General features: G+C 38.8%; 1 non-coding gene across 1 annotated transcript; it reads left to right on the top strand.

The window, feature by feature from the left end:
• Nucleotides 1-7,349: 7,349 nt before the first annotated feature.
• Nucleotides 7,350-7,456, top strand: LOC141634560 (small nucleolar RNA R71). The gene has a single exon (XR_012539288.1). It is a non-coding gene; the product is annotated as a small nucleolar RNA R71 (small nucleolar RNA).
• Nucleotides 7,457-16,204: the final 8,748 nt, after the last annotated feature.

The raw sequence follows: 16,204 nt of genomic DNA, 5'->3' as shown, positions 1-16,204 counted from the left end.
AAACTTGGATTAAAACTTGATTAATATTTGATTACAATATTGAAGAGAGATTTGATTGATATTAACTACACTAATTATTGATAAGAAGAACATGCTCCTCTAATTAGACTAATGGGGTATTTATAGTGAAAATTAGGGAGGATGCATTAGGGTTAACTAAGGGCTAAACTAGTAATTACACTTTTTAAGTTGAGCAAGGAGCCTCCAGGATTGTCCGAGAGAAGGGCTTCTTCATTTCGTAGCTTGAAGAACGAAATCGTGCTTTGGCCTTTAATCCGTCGGCCGGGAGTCGGGACGGCCGGATTTGGGATGGACGATCCGAGCGGATCAAGGAACAAGACGCTCGGACTGGGCATGGGCAATCCGAGCGGATTCCTGGTGAGGACGCTCGGACTGGCAAGGACGGACGGATTCTCTACAATCCGTTCGGATTGTAGTTCAAGACTTTCCTTCTTCTTTTTCTTCCCTTTTCTTCATGAATTCCTTGGGGATTTCCTTGGGGACTCAAGGATCCTTTTCTCAACAATGCTCTTCTACTATGCTATGTACAAAGGCCTTCTAGTCTTGTCTCTCCTTGATGCTTGGTCATTGAATATGATCAATTTAGCCTTGTTTTGCCATGAAAATGCAAGATTCTTACTCCTTTCCTACCAAGGGATCAAAATCTCAAAGAATATGCAAAACAAAGAACTAAAGATAAGAAATGACCCAAATAGGCACTAAAAAGCATGGAAACAATGGTAATTCGGGGCTAAATATGCGCCAATTATGGTCGCATCAAATATCCCCAAACCTAACCTTTGCTCGTCCCGAGTAAAGAGGTGACAAAGACTAGGACCAATACTAACCTAACCTAATAATAATAGCCGATATGAGACAATTAGCGGGTCTCACTCCGCCCCTTCAACTCACAACAAGACAACCATGAGGTAGGATGCCTTCTTGCAAGGCAAGGTGGGTCTTGCCAAAATGGCGACACATCCAAACATTAAAGCACACAAAATCACATAATGGATGCATCTACAAAAGAATAGCCACTTTCCTCATCTAAGTGGCGGAAATTATCTACAAGGGAAGCAATTCAAGGGTACACAATCCTTCATAGATGCAATTTGTTCAAACTACTAAGCCTAGAAGGATACCAATAAATCACCTCCAAAAGGTGTCAAGCTAGGGTACCTTTGTCCTCAATCGTTAAATGCTTTTGTCAAGAGTAGACTCCCTATGGTGTTAGAAACACTGGAGGATCGCGGAATTCCCCCTCTTGCCTAGACAAGAAGAAGGGTCGTCCCCTCTCTACCATGCACAAAAATGGATATGATGGATAAAGGGATCAATAGATGTTTGAGTTTCATTTGGGAGTTTGCTTTTGTTTTTGTTTTTCCCCCCAATTTCTTGTGGCATTTGACTTTTTGAGAACACTTTCTTTGCCATTTCTTTTTGATTTTTGGCATTTCAACACTTGACAACTTTTTTGCATTTCTTTTTTTTAACATTTTCAAAGTCACCCCAATTAGTAACGAGGGTGCCTTGTATTTGAAGCTTTAGGAGTTTTATTTTTGCTCCTCTTTTCATTTGATGCATTTTGCAAACTTTCTTTCACTTTTCATTTCATTGAACTCAAATTGATTTCTTTTTGTGCCCATTCCCTTTTGTTGACAAAATGTATGGTAGAACATGGATGAATGATAGAAGTATGCATGGTTTCAAGGGTCACCTTGGAATAAACGGTAGCCAAGGAGTTATCACACCACAAGGTACTCTTGACTCGGCCTTAAACCATGGGTCAAAGGATACTAGCATGACACATCCTAGGGTGTTTTACAAGCATTCTAACAAGCAAAGTCTTAAGAATAAAAAGCATCTACTAGGGCCTATATACACTTGTCAAGCTTCCCAAGTAGACGGTTTCGCAAAATTTTTCTAACATGCAACTACATGCCATGATGCAACTAACATATACACATCCTAATGCATATGATTCTACCAACTAATATGCCAAATAAACTAAGTGCAAGTCCTAAGTTCACATTGTTTTACCGCATCAATCAAAATAAAGCCACATAGTCATTAACATAAAGAGGAAAAAGGAGATTGGAAAGATCATACCATGCGGTCTTCAATATCCTCATGTCTCGGATGTGGCGTAGTCAATCAAAGTGAACAAGGATGAAACAAACACAATATATACAAGACAATATATACAAAGGAAATGAACTTGTTTTTGGTTTTTCAATTTTTCAAATTTTTATGATTTTTGAAATTTTTCAATTTTTATGGTTTTTGAATAAAAGTTAAGTGTTAGAATTCCCATCCCCACACTAATATGGGCATTGTCCTCAATGGCCAAAATGATGGAAATTATGCAAGAATGATGCATGATTTCTATACTAAATGCAATTCTACACTAAGCTATACTACATGATGCATGGTTTTTGTTATGACGGAGAGGATAATTTAAATTACCTCCCGTTGCGTATGCATTGACTTCCCCAAACCAAGTAAGACACTATTGCTAATGTCAAAGCATGGGGGAGTTCATGCACATGCTATGCTATGCATGAAACTAGATTGTCATTTTGGATTTTACAAAAGTGGGAACAATAAAGAACACCTCAAAAGAACCGAGGTGTGAGTCCTTTGATGTTGCTAGGACTAAACCAACAATGATCAAAATGAAATAAAATACAAAGAGATATAGACAAACCATGGGAGTGTAGGAGTCTCCAAGGCTAGTCTTCCATCATGCTACTATCATCACCACTTCCCTCATGAGAAGTGGTCACATTGCCACTTTCCTTGGCACTTTCTTCTTTGCTTTCTTCACCATCATCTTCCTCATCATTATCTTCATCATCTTCACCATCTCTTTCTTCATCTCCACTTGCTTCTTCCTCAATATTATCATCAATCTCCTCATCATTTCCAACAACCTCATTGTCTTCCACCACGTCCCTAGATGCACCCGGAAACAAGGCTTCTCTATCCGCCCAACTAGGCAAAGGACAAGATGGATCAAGGAGTCCTTGCCTAGCTAGATGTAGGAGGGGAGGATATTGAGCCAAATAAGCATTCTTCCGATCTTCATAAGCTTGCTTGTGCATGGCTTGCATTAGAAGAGTGACATAATCTTTCCCAATTTCAACTCCTTGTGGTTTGAACTCTTCATAATCATAGGGGTAAGGTGGTATAACAATGGAAGAGGAGGGGGTTTCATGATCACCCTTTTGTTGTTGAATGATGTACTCGGCTTCTTCGGATAGGGGAAGCAAATAGTTGGTCCGGTGGACACTAAGACGGCAAATCTTTGCGGGTAAAGTGAATGATCGAGCCTCACTTGTAAGCCACCCATACTTGGTATCAAGGGAATTGTGAACAACCCACTTAAACTTGTTAATCAAGGTGGACATATCAATAAGGTGGCCACCATCCTTAGCCTTGTACTTGCTATCCTCATTGAAATTAGGATCAAAGTGCTTGGCTAGGACCGTGACAAGGCCGCCATTAACAATTACGGTTTGACCCTTCTTCCCACTATCTATATGGAGCCATCTATCAACCAATAGAGTGTGAATTCTTCCAATATTCAAAGTTGATTCAAGGAGAATAAAATCGAGTCCCGTGAAATGATTGGTGTCTTTCCTCATCGCTAAGACCCAAAATTGCACCCAATTCCGGAAAGGAAATGCGTCTACTAGTGTTAGCTAGACGAAACTCAATATTTTCCCTATTCTCAACTTTTGTCACTTTTAAAGAACTTAAGAATTCCAAGACAAGGGAGGGGTATGTTACTTCCTTCATATCAAACAATTTCTTTAAACTCATGGCATTGAAAAAGACTCTTGTTTGTTCAAGAACACCCTACTTCTCTAAAGTATCTTGGCATATGAATTTGGTGGATTGAATTTGTCTCATAGCAAACTTGACAAATGTATTTCTATGGGAGTCGGAAATGAATGTTACCTCCGGATAATGCAAGAGTTGATTAATTACCGGAGTAGAGGGTGATGCTTCCATAGAAATTTGTTGAGGTGGTTGCACTTCCAAGCTTGGTGTTGATACCACCATTGCCAAAGCCTTCTTCATTTGTAGAGCTTTTTGCCTTTGAGAGAGAGTTGTAGTCTTTGGTGCCTTTGTTGCCTTTGCCTTTGCTTTTGTTGCTCCCTTTGTTCTTGCCATTTGATGAGCTAACCAAGAAAAAGATCAAAAATCTTCAAATTGTAGAATGCCCAAATCGATTTTGAAAGTGAAAGGCTTTGCCTTTATGAGAACAAAAATCAATTCAAAGGTGAAGATTTTGTTTCTTGGTTTTGATTGTTAATGAAGATGGAGTGATTGATTTGTTATTTGAAAGATGGTTTGATTTGATTTTGGTGAGTTTTGTTGAGGGTTTTTGATTTTGAGATGGAGAGGATGAGGGTTTTGATGTTATGGGTAGTGTTTATGAGTGAATGAATGAATGAATGAAGGTGGGGTGGGTATTTTAAGAACTCGACAATATTAGGACGCAGGGACAATCCGTGCGGATTAGGCGCAATCCGCTCGGATTCTTCAGCTTCAAATTTTCAAAAATCCCGCCTAGAGACGGGCGGATTCTGGGGAATCCGCTCGGATTCTTTTTGGATGAGACGGGCGGATTTCGCTTAAGACGGACGGATTCTTGTCCAGAGATTTTTCTTTGTTTTTCTTCAGCTGCAAGACGGGCGGATTGTTCACAAGACGGACGGATTCTGTGAGACGGGCGTCTTTCCAGAAATCCGCTCGGATTCTTCGACAGTCAAGAATTTTGCAGTTTTCAGCTCAGCCCAAGACGGGCGTCTTCTCAGCAGGACGCTCGGATCCTCTGCAGACGGGCGGATTCTCAGGAATCCGCTCGGATTGGTCCTTGTGCATACGGATTCAGTCCCATCCGTGCACCAACGCATTCCCTTATCATTCTTTCTTTCTTTCTTTCAAATCTTGTGTTCTTCATTGTGGGGGCACTACTAAGGCATGAATAGCCTAGGCAATTGCCATCCCCACACTAAGGTAAAGCACTACACATCAATTAAAATCATTAGTCCCTCCCTCACTTCTCTCTTTTCATGACAATTATTTTGATCAAAGTAAAAATAAATCCAAAAATGACAAAAATGCAATACAAAAATTGAAATGTAAGTTAGGGAGTTAGAAATATTTACAAGTGGTGGTTTAGGGAGGACTCCACCAAACTCTCATTCTTGATGAGATGTCAAGGAGGCATGTTCAAGGTGTTGTTGATGTTGCTCAACACCTTGAAGAAGTAATCAAATGCTTGTTCATTGTTATAGTAGAGGTCCTCAATAGACCGTGGCCCTTGTTGTTGATCATGATCGATGGCATGCCCAATGTAGGGATTAAAGATCCCTTCAAATTCGTCGTCCCAAAGACCACAAACTTCATTGAGTTGATCATTGAAAATCTCTTGCTTGGATGGGGACAACTCTCCCAATTTCTTCTCTTGGCCAATGAGGCCATCATCTTCTTCCTTGGTTGATCTTGATGAGCTTTGCAAGCTCTTCTTGTCACAATTCATTTGCTCTTTGAATGGAGCATCTTCAACTTTCTTCCTCCATTGGAGTTCCGATTTCTTCTTCTCATCTTTCCGGCTATAATGATCAATCATGAAACATGGCTCATGCAAACGAGGAGCTCTCATGGTCTTGTCAAGATTAAAAGTTATGCTTTCATCTCCCACTTCTAGAGTGAGCTCTCCATGTTTTACATCAATCACCGCACCCGCGGTGTGTAGGAAAGGTCTTCCTAAGATGATTGGAATGTTGGAATCTTCCTCCATATCAACAATGACAAAGTCCACCGGGATGAAAAACTTCCCAATTCGCACGGGGACATCTTCCCATATCCCTAGCGGTGTATTCGTCGATCTATCGGCCATTTGAAGAGTGATATTGGTACATTTAAGCTCTCCCATTCCCAACCTTTTACTTACCGAGTACGGCATGACACTCACACTAGCCCCTAGATCACATAAGGCTTTGTTGATCGTTGTGTCGCCAATGGTACACGGTATTGAGAAGCTTCCCGGATCCTTTAACTTTGGAGGTGAACTCCCTTGAAGTATTGCACTACTCACCTTAGTGAAGGCGATAGTCTCAAGTTTCCGGATTGACTTCTTCTTTGTGAGGATATCTTTCATGTACTTTGCATAGGCCGGAACGTGATTGATTAATTCCGTGAAAGGAATTGAGACTTCTAAGCTCTTCACAATTTCCATGAACTTTCCAAGTTGATCATCAAATTTAGGCTTGGCTTGTCGACTTGGAAAAGGAAGTCTAATCACAATGGGCTCCTTTTCTTTGGCTTTGTCTTCATTTTTCTTTGAGCTTTCTTCTTTTGATGACTCCCCTTCTTTGGGACCTTGCACCTCAACTTCATTCTCACTAGCTCTCACAACTTCATCCTCAACTTGCTCCTTCGGTGCTTCATACCTTGTACCACTTCTCAAGTGAATGGCACTAACCGTTTCATGTCTAGGGGGATTACCTTGAGGTGGTAATTGCCCCTTTTGTCTTTGTGAGCTCGAAGATGCTAGTTGGGTCAATTGTGTTTCCAACATCTTGGTGTGAGCTAGAATGTTGTTGATGGTGGTGTCTTTTGCTTGGCTATCTTTTTGCATTTGGGTGAAAAATTCTTGTTGATTCTTTTGCATTTGAAGGACCGCTTTTTGGACATCAAAACTTTGGTCATTGTGGTGATTGTATGGATTTTGATTTTGGTAACCTTGGTTTTGATTGAAAAAGGGTCTTTGATTTTGATTTCTCATGGGTGGTGGAGTGTATGTTGTTTGAGGGTTTTGGACATTTTGGCTTTTGTATGAGAGATTTGGATGGAACTTGGTGTTTTCATTGTAAAAATTTGAATAAGGGGTACCACTTTTGTAAGCTTGGAAAGCATTGACTTGCTCGGTTGTTCCCCTACATTCACTTGAGTCATGACCCAAGGTTCCACAATTCTCACATATCCCGCTTGGGATTGATGAGGATGCCGTCATGGCATTGACATGATGCTTTGATGATTTTGAGCTTTCCTCAAGTCTAGCCATAGCTTGTTCAAACTTCAAGTTGATTGTGTTAATGTGAGCACTAAGTTGAGCACCCAATTGAGTAACGGTGTCCACTTCATACTTTCCTCCTCTAGTAGCCTTGCGAGGCCTACTATATTGCGAATTATGGACCGCCATTTCCTCAATCTTGTTCCATGTTTGATTGTCATCAACTTCGGTGAACATTCCATTTGATCCCATATTGAGAATGTTCCTTGAATCTTCATATAAACCATTCCAAAATTGTTGCACTAAAAACCATTCGCTAAGTCCATGGTGAGGACATGAACGACAAATACCTTTGAACCGCTCCCAAGCTTCATACAAAGATTCTTCATCCCTTTGCTTAAAACCCGTAATTTGAGCTCTTAGCATATTGGTCTTTTCCGGTGGGTAGAATTTTTTGTAGAAAGCTCGAGCTAGCTTCTTCCAAGAATCTATTCCAAGGGTGGCCTTATCAAGGCCCTTCAACCATTGCTTTGCGGTGCCGATTAACGAAAAAGGAAATAAGACCCATCTTATTTGGTCTTGAGTCACGCCCGTTTGAGAGATAGCTTCACAATAATCACAAAATGTTTCCATATGAGAATGAGGGTCCTCACTAGGCATTCCCCCGAATTGGCTCCTCTCAACTAGTTGAATGAAGGCGGACTTGGCAATAAAGTTTCCGGTAAGATGTTGTGGGGTAGGAGTACCATTTGGTAGATCCTCCTCGGCGGGTATAGAGTGTGACGAGAATTTAGGCATTGTAGGTGGATTTTGTGTGGTATTGTTTAATGGGTTCTCTTCTCCTTCTATTGCGAAAGGATTGACAAACTCACTAGTGGGTTGAACAACTTCACCAACACCTCCCAAATTCCTCCTAACAAGTCTCCTATTATTCGTCAAGGTTCTTTCGATTTCACGGTCAAAAGGTAACAAATCTCTTTGTAACCTTCTAGACATGCAAAATATCAAACAACTCAAAAACAATTAGAACAAACCTTGAGGAGTTTTACTTCCCCAAGGTGAAAAAGACACAACTAAAAACAATAAAAGAAATCTTAAATCAATTAAACACCGTCCCCGGCAACGGCGCCATTTTTGATCGATGCCATTTGGTGTTCACAATTAAGCATATGTGGTCGTTGGTCAATGGTCGATACAAAACACAATTTATACTTCACAAACAACTCTACAATTAGTAAAGAGGCAAGTAAAGGTCGGATCCCAAGGGACGGGTATTGAAATGAAGATTCTATTGTAACTAGCGGTGTCTAGGGGTGTCACAAATTGGGTTGATGTAGAAGGTTACTAAACTAAGATAGCAATGAAAATAAACTAACAAGATAAATAAAATAAGGGTGTAAACAATTGATTAAAAGCACTAGGGTGTCATGGGTTCATAGGGGAATCATGGGATATGATCATACAAACATGTTCTCAAATTATAAGCAAGCAATTATTGTTGTGATGGATTGAGTTGGGTTATATCTTACAATCCTAGGAAAGTTTGGGTCCCGGGGCCGAATCTCTTGGATTGTACAACACCTACAAGTCGACTTAATCTTCCCTACTTAACACATGCATGGTCTAACAAGACTCGAGTTGGGTTATGTCTTACAAGTCAAGTTGAAAGGATAGAAGATGATAGTAAATGCAAGGATTCATAGGCTTAGCATTTCATCAAATATAACATGTGCATGTATTAAGATCAAAACAAGCAAGCAAATAAGATATGAAAGCATATTAATTTAAGCATGAATCATTCCCCATGTTGGTTTCCCTAATCACCCATTAAACCCTAGCTAAGAGACTACTCACTCATTATCATATTGATCATGCTAGAAAGGTTGTCAATCATACTAACATAATGAAACATGATGAATAAATGAAAGTAATTAGCAATAATTAAAAAGGGATTAAGAGATTATACCTACTAATGATTCCAATAATAAAGCAAGAATAATAGAAGTACTTGAATCCTAGATTGAGAGGTTGTCAATCTCCCAATAATAACCCAAATAATCTTCAATTACCCAAAATAAAGTAAGAACAAGAGAGAGATTAAAGAACTAAAACTTGGATTAAAACTTGATTAATATTTGATTACAATATTGAAGAGAGATTTGATTGATATTAACTACACTAATTATTGATAAGAAGAACATGCTCCTCTAATTAGACTAATGGGGTATTTATAGTGAAAATTAGGGAGGATGCATTAGGGTTAACTAAGGGCTAAACTAGTAATTACACTTTTTAAGTTGAGCAAGGAGCCTCCGGGATTGTCCGAGAGAAGGGCTTCTTCATTTCGTAGCTTGAAGAACGAAATCGTCTTTGTCTTTAATCCGTGCGGCTGGGAGTCAGGACGGCCGGATTTGGGATGGACGATCCGAGCGGATCAAGGAACAAGACGCTCGGACTGGGCATGGGCAATCCGAGCGGATTCCTGGTGAGGACGCTCGGACTGGCAAGGACGGACGGATTCTCTACAATCCGTTCGGATTGTAGTTCAGCAGCTTTCCTTCTTCTTTTTCTTCCCTTTTCTTCATGAATTCCTTGGGGATTTCCTTGGGGACTCAAGGATCCTTTTCTCAACAATGCTCTTCTACTATGCTATGTACAAAGGCCTTCTAGTCTTGTCTCTCCTTGATGCTTGGTCATTGAATATGATCAATTTAGCCTTGTTTTGCCATGAAAATGCAAGATTCTTACTCCTTTCCTACCAAGGGATCAAAATCTCAAAGAATATGCAAAACAAAGAACTAAAGATAAGAAATGACCCAAATAGGCACTAAAAAGCATGGAAACAATGGTAATTCGGGGGCTAAATATGCGCCAATTATGGTCGCATCAGATCCACATCAACCAGATCTCGCCCTTATGGTCAAACGAACAAGATTGATGAGTTCAACCTCCTTGAACCAACCGCCAAGAGAGCTGAGCGCCCCAGAGAGTGTTCACTAATATAGGGTCAACTTATGCAAGTGCCCTAAATAAACTCATGGACCAGGGGAAGTTACAACCAATCGGACCCACCCCGGATCCGACCGATGCTAAGAAATCCCGCTTCTGGAACCCCAATGCCTTCTGTCAATACCATTAAGGGAAAGGGCATGATACGGAAACCTGCTTCAAACTCAAACACATCATCCAAGACATGATAGAAAAAGGGGATTTGCCTTTACCCCCGCCGACTAAGCCAAACAACAAAACAAACCCTCTGGGAATCCACGCTATCTCCAACGATGAGCCAACTCCGGACTGCTCACACCTCATCCTGCCAGTTGATGACAAGGTGAATGCTTTAGAGAAAGATCCCTTGGATGGGGTATTTGTGTTCAGTACCGCCACTATGCTCACTATGTTCCAATAGGTTGAGGAAGCCATAGCCAGTCTCTCCGAAAGGATCACCCGACTTGACGATGCCTACCGTCGACTTATCTTCAATCCTCCACCACCACACCCAAGGGAGAGTTCCCCGAGCGCCCAAAACTATCCTCACCAGGATGGATTGTTCCCACGATCATTCTGGCATGCACCTCACGATAATCACCGCCACAATAATCAGCCTCACAATAACTATCCTCACAAGAATCACCCCCACAAAAAAGTCCCTCACAAAAATTGCCCACCGTGGAATACCCCTCCAAGGTACCCTCGGAATTCAGAAATTATTGGCATCTGGAGAGATGATGTTGAGGATGTCTATATCGTCCCAGGGAAGCAGGCGAAGGAGATCGGTCACCTTACCCGATCCGGACGCCCCTATTAGAACCTGAACAATCCAACGGTCGTTCCAACAACGAATGACCAAATTGTCCCGCACATGGGCACTCAACCAAAGGCTCCCGAGCATTCGATCCACAAGCAGCTCCAGAAGGCAAAAGCCGAAATCTCAATTTGGCAACTGATCGCGACATCCTTTGAGCATCGACAGGCTTTGCTATAGGCCTTGGGAAAATTAACTGTGCCCTCCACCTCCTCCCCTGAAGAAATAGTGGCACACATGACAAGGGACGCCCCTGACTTGAACTGTTGGAGCTTGTGTCCTCCACAAATTAGTGTGATAACATTTATAAATCTCTTATAGGTTCACAAGGGTATACTTCGTATTTTATGAGTTGATTAACGATTACCTAATAACGGTTGGCTTGCTAGAAAGTTTGACGTTATTATCATACTGATGGCGGTGATCAACTGGTCCCTAGAAGTCACACCTAAAGGATGTGTTTGAGAGATGTGATTATGGAAATGTAATCACATTGATGCCTTATATGACTAAAAGGTTAGTTCATGTAATTGACTAAACAGTTAGTCAACGTGTTGATGAGACGATTATTTAATGCCGATTGAATAATATTAGCTGAGACGAATTAACTATCAATTCGTAAATTTAATATAATATGTTATATTTAATTAATGTATATATGGTTAGCTTGAACGAATTAAGATATTAATTCGTAATTAAATGTAATCGGATATATTTAATTAGCTAATTATAAATAAGCGATATTTATAGTTAAAGTATTTATTATACATGATTGTCATTACAAATTATTACAGACCGGTATTAATAAATCGACTGCAAGCTGTTGCATGTAGATTTATTTATACGGAATAAATTAAATGACAATTTTTTATTTATACACTTTGTATACATTTTGTAAAATACCAAAAATAAGAAGATTTAATCATCTTATTTTGGTAGGTAGAAAAAAACCGAAAAAATGAGAAAATCATTCTCTTATTTCGGAAATTTGGGCCGAAATTTGGAGAGAAAAATATCTCCCCTTGACTTCTCTTTTTCGGTTATAATAAGAGAAGGTGAGATCATTTTTCTAACCTAATTCTAACCTAGCACACTCTCATCAAAAGCAAACACAAAAACCCTAAATTTGTTAAGGAAATTCGGCGATCGATTCTAGCAAAGAACAAAGGCATATCTCATATCATCTTAGGTGCAACTGATAGGAGAATATCATTGGGATATTGTTCGTAGGCCATATTAGCTAGGACCGACGGTTATTTCTTAATTCTCTAATATTTTGTTTATGTAATTTTCATTTATGACTAGTAATCATCTTTATAATATCGTTATAATCCTTATAATTAATGGGAAGCATACAGATAATTCCCTCAAGTGGTATCAGAGCCAATGCCAAGATTTTATTTTGATGATTTTCATAATTGTTGAACCGAAAAGAAAAAAAAAACGAATGGAAATTTTTTTTGCGAGAAGAATTTTTTTCAGCCGAGTGTTGTTCTTGTTTTTTTGATGATTTATTTCCATTTTGATTCATTCATTTTATTGTTTTAATAAGTTAAAATGATTACATGATGAATTTGTAGATGTTTGATTTAATGAGGATTAAATTAAAATGTAAATGGAGATTGTTTCATTGATGATAAATTGTTTTTGCTACATAGTTTTTGGCAAACATATTAATCTAACATTCAAATCAATTGTGATGATCGGTTAATCATGATTTAGATGTTCCTTTTTAATAAGTTAAATTGAATCATAAAGTTTGAATATATGATTAGATTAAAAAGATGTTTTTGCCAATCTTGTTCTAATAGCAACTATAAATAATTTCTTCATCTAAATTTTTTTAGGGCATTTTGCCGCAAGAAAAAAAAAAGGTGGACTGTTTTTTTTTTATGGTTTGCCGAGCCAAAAGAGAAAAAAAAATATTCTGTTATTATTTTTTCCGTTTTGCTGTATTGCGAAATTTTTTTTTTGTTTTTTTTTTTGTTATTTGGCTAAAACCGTGAAAAAAAAAGAAAAAAAAGGGGATGTTTTTAATTTTTTTTGCAAAATGCCGAGACCAAAATAAAAAAAAAAATTGTTAGTTTTTGGCCAATATTGATTATACATTATATTTATAATGTATGATTAATTGTTGTGAAGAAGTTCACAATTTTAAGATACCTAATTATTTTAAAGAAGTTTAAAATAATGTTGGATTAAATTCATATTACAAGTTTAATGTGAATTAAGATTGAAATTAATGTGAGTAATTGAGGAATTGTCACTTAATTTGATCATTTAAATAGGTGGTTTGGGTAAAATTAATCTACGTAATTAAGGAATTATGTCTTGCATGTTTAATTTTTTTTAGTTGATGCATTTTTGTTGAATGAATCATTGAATGGATTTATTTACGTATTTTTGCAATCGGTTGTAATTTGTAATACCTAGTGTGGCCTTAGTTAAATTATGTTTTCGTAATGATGGAAACATAATTTTTAATGTAATTTGAGATCTCGTATCTCCGTTTGGTTTTCTTTATTTTTTACTGTTTTGAAATTAGAATGTAAATAGGTTTATTATGTAATTTTTAATTGTAATTTTATAGAAGACTAAAGATGGAGATAGGAGCTCACTCCCGCTACATGGACCAAGATGGAACATCAAGACAAGCTTCTCGGGTCCAAGGATGGATTCCAAAATTGTATTTAATGTTCATTTTGGTAGATAGGCCACACTAGGACTTTATTTTTGTTTTACGTTTTACCGCTCTTATTGCTTTTCATTCACATGCTATTTAGTGCATCATTTTTCCGCCTAAAACCAAACCACCTACTAAAATGCATGAAAATTGACTCTTATAGGTTGAATGTTAGTTTTCATAGACATATAGATGTCACACAGTTTAAGCCATCGCCTTAGTTTATTCATTCACGCATGCTAGATATTAGTTCACTTAAAATGAATTAAAATAAAGTTGATGGGATCTTCCTCTAAAACGGAAATTGAGACTAGTCTTTATAAGGGCAAACAACTATGAATCCCTTCTTCGTCGGTAGGCATAATATGACCCCTTCTACGTTGGGTAAGTAGTTTGTGTTGACTTAGTTTATCTCAACATTATAGTCCGAAGAGTTTCTCGTGATTATGATGGACTAAAGATAGAATTTACAGAAATTTATCGACCAAGAATTCTAACAGTAGAATTAGCCAAAAGGTTGGCTTATCAATTTACAGATAATTGAGTCTTGGGATAATTTATATAATTCTTGAGGGAGGTCAATTGTATAAATGCTTGAGTCTTCGCTTATAACAGTTTTGCATTAAGACTTAAAAACATAACGATGCATATGCTTATTATTTTATTCTTCTTTTCGCAGTGTAGAATACGTTTATTTTGGTAATACCGTTACAACAAATGGCTGGAAATAACGAAATCCCAATGCCAAGTGCCACACTTGGACGCGAGTCCTGGCTTAATGTTTTTATGGACAACATGAATCAGTTCACACGACTGAAGAATGATTGGTCCAACTTTGCGGATCGGGAGGCACTACGGAATGCTTTGCCATTGCGACGGTAGCTCAAGTACTTAATCGAGCCAATACCGGTAAACCCAGGCCCCAATGCAGAAGTTAACGAGTCACTTGCTTATAGTGATTTCGTCATGGAAGCGGGTGCGATGAAGAACATACTCATCTTTGCAATGGAAACCAATTTGCAGAGACGCTTCATTGCCCAGGGTACAAACAAGATTTTCACCACGCTCACTAACGAGTTCTCAAAAGCACCGAGAATCGTTACTTATGAGCATACCTGTCGCTTCTTTGATGGGAAACTCCAAAAGGGCCAACCGGTTAGCCCACACATTCTTAACATGATTGAGAATGTCGAGAAATTGGAGGCACTTGATTGCAAAATCAGTGAGAGCATAGTCATTGACCGAATGCTTCATTCTCTTCATGATGGTTTTGCCCTTTTCAGGGCGAACTACTACATGAATGACTTGAATAAAAGTCCTCATAAGCTACACTCACTTCTCGTACAGACCGAGAAGGATATGAAATTGAGTGGGAGCATGAAGCTGGATGTTCTCACGACTTCCAACAAGAATAAAGGTAAGGGCAAAGCTCCAGGCGACCTAACTGTAGGTAAGCCAAAGTTTAAGAAGCCAGGAAACGGTAAGAGTGGGCCTGGTGAGACTAGTGGCTCACAAGGCAAGGCAAAGAGCAAGGGCAGTCACATTGAGTGCCACCATTGTCACAAGACTGGACATGGGAGGAGGAACTGTCCCGTGTACCGTGAGGACATAAAAGCAGGCAGCGTCGTTCCTGTTGGTATGTCATCTTATATTCATATGATTGAGATTAACCATGCAAGTTTCGGAACTTGGGTACTTGATACTGGTTGTGGTTCTCATCTGTGTAATCATTTGCAGGGTCTAAAAAACATCACACCTCTCGGAAAGGGTGATGTGGACATGCGAGTCGGGAATGGAGCTAGAGTTGCTGCAGTCTCGAAGGGAACATATGTAATCCAAATCCCTAGTGGTTTTGAGTTATTTTTAAATAACTGTTACTATGTACCCAGTTTATCTAAGAACATTATTTCTGTTTCCGTACTCGATAAAGACGGTTTTACATTTTCAATAAAGGATAATAGCTGTATTTTCTCTTATAATGAAATGATTTATGGCAAAGCAGTTTCCATAAATGGAATTTACATCTTAGATTAAACTACAGACATATTACACGTGAATAATAAGAAATTAAAGGTTGGTGACAAAGATCAAACCTATCTATGGCATTGTCGTATGGGACACAAAAATGAAAAACGTGTAAAGAAACTCGTCGATAATGACTCGAATTTCCTTCAAAGGTGTTGGAATGCGCGCTAGTGACCTATTAGGACTCATACATCTTGATGTTTGTGGACCTATGTCAATTACTGCTAGAGATGGCTATAGATATTTTATCATTTTCACGGACGATTTGAGTAGATACGGATATGTCTACTTGATGAAGCATAAAAGTGAGTCCTTTGAGAAATTCAAAGAATACCAGAACAAGGTTGAGAACCAACTGGGTAGAAAGGTTAAAGCACTCCGTTCAGATCAGGGTGGCGAATATCTTTCAAATGAGTTTGATCAACACCTTAAAGACTGTGGAATCGTTTTGCAGTTAACTCCACTTGGAACACCTCAATTAAATTGTGTGTCCGAACGGAGAAATCGAACCTTACTTGACATGGTTCGATCCATGATGAGTCACACGGTAGTACCTGATTCGTTATGGGGTTTTGCTCTTTTGTCAGCTGCTCTTATACTTAACCGAAGTCAGACTAAGCTGTCGACAAGACTTCATATGAAATGTGGAAGGGAACGGTCT

Source organism: Silene latifolia, chromosome Y (assembly GCF_048544455.1).
Source record: "Silene latifolia isolate original U9 population chromosome Y, ASM4854445v1, whole genome shotgun sequence".
Lineage (NCBI taxonomy): Eukaryota > Viridiplantae > Streptophyta > Magnoliopsida > Caryophyllales > Caryophyllaceae > Silene > Silene latifolia.
The sequence above is the reverse complement of the archived record's forward strand: the minus strand, read 5'-3'. Positions and strand labels throughout refer to the sequence as shown.